Source organism: Limanda limanda, chromosome 7, assembly GCF_963576545.1.
Source record: "Limanda limanda chromosome 7, fLimLim1.1, whole genome shotgun sequence".
NCBI lineage: Eukaryota > Metazoa > Chordata > Actinopteri > Pleuronectiformes > Pleuronectidae > Limanda > Limanda limanda.
In genome coordinates, this window is record NC_083642.1 from 27,203,772 (window position 1) to 27,208,771 (window position 5,000).

General features: G+C 45.6%; 16 non-coding genes across 16 annotated transcripts in view; all 16 read right to left on the bottom strand.

Annotated features, from left to right (window-relative positions):
- LOC133007592 (5S ribosomal RNA) overlaps positions 1–13 on the bottom strand; it is a 119-nt gene extending 106 nt beyond the window's left edge. Inside the window, exon 1 of the ribosomal RNA XR_009680054.1 lies at positions 1–13. This exon is cut by the window's left edge and continues 106 nt beyond it. This is a non-coding gene — a ribosomal RNA (5S ribosomal RNA).
- A 214-nt stretch (positions 14–227) lies between these two features.
- Positions 228–346, bottom strand: LOC133007952 (5S ribosomal RNA). The gene has a single exon (XR_009680241.1). It is a non-coding gene; the product is annotated as a 5S ribosomal RNA (ribosomal RNA).
- A 214-nt stretch (positions 347–560) lies between these two features.
- On the bottom strand, positions 561–679 carry LOC133006605 (5S ribosomal RNA). The gene has a single exon (XR_009679127.1). It is a non-coding gene; the product is annotated as a 5S ribosomal RNA (ribosomal RNA).
- A 214-nt stretch (positions 680–893) lies between these two features.
- On the bottom strand, positions 894–1,012 carry LOC133007954 (5S ribosomal RNA). The gene has a single exon (XR_009680243.1). It is a non-coding gene; the product is annotated as a 5S ribosomal RNA (ribosomal RNA).
- Positions 1,013–1,226: 214 nt separating this feature from the next.
- Positions 1,227–1,345, bottom strand: LOC133006504 (5S ribosomal RNA). The gene has a single exon (XR_009679030.1). It is a non-coding gene; the product is annotated as a 5S ribosomal RNA (ribosomal RNA).
- Positions 1,346–1,559: 214 nt separating this feature from the next.
- Positions 1,560–1,678, bottom strand: LOC133006703 (5S ribosomal RNA). Its single transcript, XR_009679219.1, has one exon. It is a non-coding gene; the product is annotated as a 5S ribosomal RNA (ribosomal RNA).
- A 214-nt stretch (positions 1,679–1,892) lies between these two features.
- LOC133007955 (5S ribosomal RNA) lies at positions 1,893–2,011 on the bottom strand. Its single transcript, XR_009680244.1, has one exon. It is a non-coding gene; the product is annotated as a 5S ribosomal RNA (ribosomal RNA).
- A 214-nt stretch (positions 2,012–2,225) lies between these two features.
- On the bottom strand, positions 2,226–2,344 carry LOC133006097 (5S ribosomal RNA). The gene has a single exon (XR_009678650.1). It is a non-coding gene; the product is annotated as a 5S ribosomal RNA (ribosomal RNA).
- Positions 2,345–2,558: 214 nt separating this feature from the next.
- LOC133007450 (5S ribosomal RNA) lies at positions 2,559–2,677 on the bottom strand. The gene has a single exon (XR_009679921.1). It is a non-coding gene; the product is annotated as a 5S ribosomal RNA (ribosomal RNA).
- Positions 2,678–2,891: 214 nt separating this feature from the next.
- LOC133007956 (5S ribosomal RNA) lies at positions 2,892–3,010 on the bottom strand. Its single transcript, XR_009680245.1, has one exon. It is a non-coding gene; the product is annotated as a 5S ribosomal RNA (ribosomal RNA).
- Positions 3,011–3,224: 214 nt separating this feature from the next.
- LOC133006606 (5S ribosomal RNA) lies at positions 3,225–3,343 on the bottom strand. Its single transcript, XR_009679128.1, has one exon. It is a non-coding gene; the product is annotated as a 5S ribosomal RNA (ribosomal RNA).
- Positions 3,344–3,557: 214 nt separating this feature from the next.
- Positions 3,558–3,676, bottom strand: LOC133007958 (5S ribosomal RNA). Its single transcript, XR_009680246.1, has one exon. It is a non-coding gene; the product is annotated as a 5S ribosomal RNA (ribosomal RNA).
- A 214-nt stretch (positions 3,677–3,890) lies between these two features.
- Positions 3,891–4,009, bottom strand: LOC133006505 (5S ribosomal RNA). The gene has a single exon (XR_009679031.1). It is a non-coding gene; the product is annotated as a 5S ribosomal RNA (ribosomal RNA).
- Positions 4,010–4,223: 214 nt separating this feature from the next.
- On the bottom strand, positions 4,224–4,342 carry LOC133006704 (5S ribosomal RNA). The gene has a single exon (XR_009679220.1). It is a non-coding gene; the product is annotated as a 5S ribosomal RNA (ribosomal RNA).
- A 214-nt stretch (positions 4,343–4,556) lies between these two features.
- Positions 4,557–4,675, bottom strand: LOC133007959 (5S ribosomal RNA). The gene has a single exon (XR_009680247.1). It is a non-coding gene; the product is annotated as a 5S ribosomal RNA (ribosomal RNA).
- Positions 4,676–4,889: 214 nt separating this feature from the next.
- Positions 4,890–5,000, bottom strand: part of LOC133007593 (5S ribosomal RNA) — a 119-nt gene continuing 8 nt past the window's right edge. The window contains exon 1 of the ribosomal RNA XR_009680055.1: positions 4,890–5,000. This exon is cut by the window's right edge and continues 8 nt beyond it. This is a non-coding gene — a ribosomal RNA (5S ribosomal RNA).

Genomic DNA, 5,000 nt, shown 5'->3' on the forward strand with positions numbered 1-5,000 from the left:
TATGGCGGTAAGCGAAAGACTCAACCCACAATACCTTATTTATACATGTGAACCACCACCACCATCATCAAATCATGACAATTATCAAGCATTTCCATCAGTAATAATGTCAGGGTTCCATATCCTTGTTTTCTTTGATGGTGAGTCTTTCCTGCTCTTTCCAAGATGTTTCTCCTTTAAAGCAGCAGCAACCGTTCCCTCAGCTGGTTGCAAAGCAAATTCGAAAAAGCTTACAGCACCTGGTATTCCCAGGCGGTCTCCCATCCAAGTACTAACCAAGCCCGACCCTGCTTAGCTTCCGAGATCAGACGAGATCGGGCGTGCTCAGGGTGGTATGGCCGTAAGCGAAAAACTCAACCCACAATACCTTATTTATACATGTGAACCACCACCACCATCATCAAATCATGACAATTATCAATCATTTCCATCAGTAATAATGTCAGGGTTCCATATCCTTGTTTTCTTTGATGTTGAGTCTTTCCTGCTCTTTCCAAGATGTTTCTCCTTTAAAGCAGCAGCAACCGTTCCCTCTGCTGGTTGCAAAGCAAATTCGAAAAAGCTTACAGCACCTGGTATTCCCAGGCGGTCTCCCATCCAAGTACTAACCAAGCCCGACCCTGCTTAGCTTCCGAGATCAGACGAGATCGGGCGTGCTCAGTGTGGTATGGCCGTAAGCGAAAGACTCAACCCACAATACCTTATTTATACATGTGAACCACCACCACCATCATCAAATCATGACAATTATCAAGCATTTCCATCAGTAATAATGTCAGGGTTCCATATCCTTGTTTTCTTTGATGGTAAGTCTTTCCTGCTCTTTCCAAGATGTTTCTCCTTTAAAGCAGCAGCAACCGTTCCCTCTGCTGGTTGCAAAGCAAATTCGAAAAAGCTTACAGCACCTGGTATTCCCAGGCGGTCTCCCATCCAAGTACTAACCAAGCCCGACCCTGCTTAGCTTCCGAGATCAGACGAGATCGGGCGTGCTCAGGGTGGTATGGCCGTAAGCGAAAGACTCAACCCACAATACCTTATTTATACATGTGAACCACCACCACCATCATCAAATCATGACAATTATCAAGCATTTCCATCAGTAATAATGTCAGGGTTCCATATCCTTGTTTTCTTTGATGGTGAGTCTTTCCTGCTCTTTCCAAGATGTTTCTCCTTTAAAGCAGCAGCAACCGTTCCCTCAGCTGGTTGCAAAGCAAATTCGAAAAAGCTTACAGCACCTGGTATTCCCAGGCGGTCTCCCATCCAAGTACTAACCAAGCCCGACCATGCTTAGCTTCCGAGATCAGACGAGATCGGGCGTGCTCAGGGTGGTATGGCCGTAAGCGAAAGACTCAACCCACAATACCTTATTTATACATGTGAACCACCACCACCATCATCAAATCATGACAATTATCAATCATTTCCATCAGTAATAATGTCAGGGTTCCATATTCTTGTTTTCTTTGATGTTGAGTCTTTCCTGCTCTTTCCAAGATGTTTGTCCTTTAAAGCAGCAGCAACCGTTCCCTCTGCTGGTTGCAAAGCAAATTCGAAAAAGCTTACAGCACCTGGTATTCCCAGGCGGTCTCCCATCCAAGTACTAACCAAGCCCGAACCTGCTTAGCTTCCGAGATCAGACGAGATCGGGCGTGCTCAGGGTGGTATGGCCGTAAGCGAAAGACTCAACCCACAATACCTTATTTATACATGTGAACCACCACCACCATCATCAAATCATGACAATTATCAATCATTTCCATCAGTAATAATGTCAGGGTTCCATATCCTTGTTTTCTTTGATGTTGAGTCTTTCCTGCTCTTTCCAAGATGTTTCTCCTTTAAAGCAGCAGCAACCGTTCCCTCTGCTGGTTGCAAAGCAAATTCGAAAAAGCTTACAGCACCTGGTATTCCCAGGCGGTCTCCCATCCAAGTACTAACCAAGCCCGACCCTGCTTAGCTTCCGAGATCAGACGAGATCGGGCGTGCTCAGGGTGGTATGGCCGTAAGCGAAAGACTAAACCCACAATACCTTATTTATACATGTGAACCACCACCACCATCATCAAATCATGACAATTATCAATCATTTCCATCAGTAATAATTTCAGGGTTCCATATCCTTGTTTTCTTTGATGTTGAGTCTTTCCTGCTCTTTCCAAGATGTTTCTCCTTTAAAGCAGCAGCAACCGTTCCCTCTGCTGGTTGCAAAGCAAATTCGAAAAAGCTAACAGCACCTGGTATTCCCAGGCGGTCTCCCATCCAAGTACTAACCAAGCCCGACCCTGCTTAGCTTCCGAGATCAGACGAGATCGGGCGTGCTCAGGGTGGTATGGCCGTAAGCGAAAGACTCAACCCACAATACCTTATTTATACATGTGAACCACCACCACCATCATCAAATCATGACAATTATCAAGCATTTCCATCAGTAATAATGTCAGGGTTCCATATCCTTGTTTTCTTTGATGGTGAGTCTTTCCTGCTCTTTCCAAGATGTTTCTCCTTTAAAGCAGCAGCAACCGTTCCCTCAGCTGGTTGCGAAGCAAATTCGAAAAAGCTTACAGCACCTGGTAGTCCCAGGCGGTCTCCCATCCAAGTACTAACCAAGCCCGACCATGCTTAGCTTCCGAGATCAGACGAGATCGGGCGTGCTCAGGGTGGTATGGCCGTAAGCGAAAGACTCAACCCACAATACCTTATTTATACATGTGAACCACCACCACCATCATCAAATCATGACAATTATCAAACATTTCCATCAGTAATAATGTCAGGGTTCCATATCCTTGTTTTCTTTGATGGTGAGTCTTTCCTGCTCTTTCCAAGATGTTTCTCCTTTAAAGCAGCAGCAACCGTTCCCTCAGCTGGTTGCAAAGCAAATTCGAAAAAGCTTACAGCACCTGGTATTCCCAGGCGGTCTCCCATCCAAGTACTAACCAAGCCCGACCCTGCTTAGCTTCCGAGATCAGACGAGATCGGGCGTGCTCAGGGTGGTATGGCCGTAAGCGAAAAACTCAACCCACAATACCTTATTTATACATGTGAACCACCACCACCATCATCAAATCATGACAATTATCAATCATTTCCATCAGTAATAATGTCAGGGTTCCATATCCTTGTTTTCTTTGATGTTGAGTCTTTCCTGCTCTTTCCAAGATGTTTCTCCTTTAAAGCAGCAGCAACCGTTCCCTCTGCTGGTTGCAAAGCAAATTCGAAAAAGCTTACAGCACCTGGTATTCCCAGGCGGTCTCCCATCCAAGTACTAACCAAGCCCGACCCTGCTTAGCTTCCGAGATCAGACGAGATCGGGCGTGCTCAGTGTGGTATGGCCGTAAGCGAAAGACTCAACCCACAATACCTTATTTATACATGTGAACCACCACCACCATCATCAAATCATGACAATTATCAAGCATTTCCATCAGTAATAATGTCAGGGTTCCATATCCTTGTTTTCTTTGATGGTAAGTCTTTCCTGCTCTTTCCAAGATGTTTCTCCTTTAAAGCAGCAGCAACCGTTCCCTCTGCTGGTTGCAAAGCAAATTCGAAAAAGCTTACAGCACCTGGTATTCCCAGGCGGTCTCCCATCCAAGTACTAACCAAGCCCGACCCTGCTTAGCTTCCGAGATCAGACGAGATCGGGCGTGCTCAGGGTGGTATGGCCGTAAGCGAAAGACTCAACCCACAATACCTTATTTATACATGTGAACCACCACCACCATCATCAAATCATGACAATTATCAAGCATTTCCATCAGTAATAATGTCAGGGTTCCATATCCTTGTTTTCTTTGATGGTGAGTCTTTCCTGCTCTTTCCAAGATGTTTCTCCTTTAAAGCAGCAGCAACCGTTCCCTCAGCTGGTTGCAAAGCAAATTCGAAAAAGCTTACAGCACCTGGTATTCCCAGGCGGTCTCCCATCCAAGTACTAACCAAGCCCGACCATGCTTAGCTTCCGAGATCAGACGAGATCGGGCGTGCTCAGGGTGGTATGGCCGTAAGCGAAAGACTCAACCCACAATACCTTATTTATACATGTGAACCACCACCACCATCATCAAATCATGACAATTATCAATCATTTCCATCAGTAATAATGTCAGGGTTCCATATTCTTGTTTTCTTTGATGTTGAGTCTTTCCTGCTCTTTCCAAGATGTTTGTCCTTTAAAGCAGCAGCAACCGTTCCCTCTGCTGGTTGCAAAGCAAATTCGAAAAAGCTTACAGCACCTGGTATTCCCAGGCGGTCTCCCATCCAAGTACTAACCAAGCCCGAACCTGCTTAGCTTCCGAGATCAGACGAGATCGGGCGTGCTCAGGGTGGTATGGCCGTAAGCGAAAGACTCAACCCACAATACCTTATTTATACATGTGAACCACCACCACCATCATCAAATCATGACAATTATCAATCATTTCCATCAGTAATAATGTCAGGGTTCCATATCCTTGTTTTCTTTGATGTTGAGTCTTTCCTGCTCTTTCCAAGATGTTTCTCCTTTAAAGCAGCAGCAACCGTTCCCTCTGCTGGTTGCAAAGCAAATTCGAAAAAGCTTACAGCACCTGGTATTCCCAGGCGGTCTCCCATCCAAGTACTAACCAAGCCCGACCCTGCTTAGCTTCCGAGATCAGACGAGATCGGGCGTGCTCAGGGTGGTATGGCCGTAAGCGAAAGACTAAACCCACAATACCTTATTTATACATGTGAACCACCACCACCATCATCAAATCATGACAATTATCAATCATTTCCATCAGTAATAATGTCAGGGTTCCATATCCTTGTTTTCTTTGATGTTGAGTCTTTCCTGCTCTTTCCAAGATGTTTCTCCTTTAAAGCAGCAGCAACCGTTCCCTCTGCTGGTTGCAAAGCAAATTCGAAAAAGCTTACAGCACCTGGTATTCCCAGGCAGTCTCCCATCCAAGTACTAACCAAGCCCGACCCTGCTTAGCTTCCGAGATCAGACGAGATCGGGCGTGCTCAGTGTGGTATGG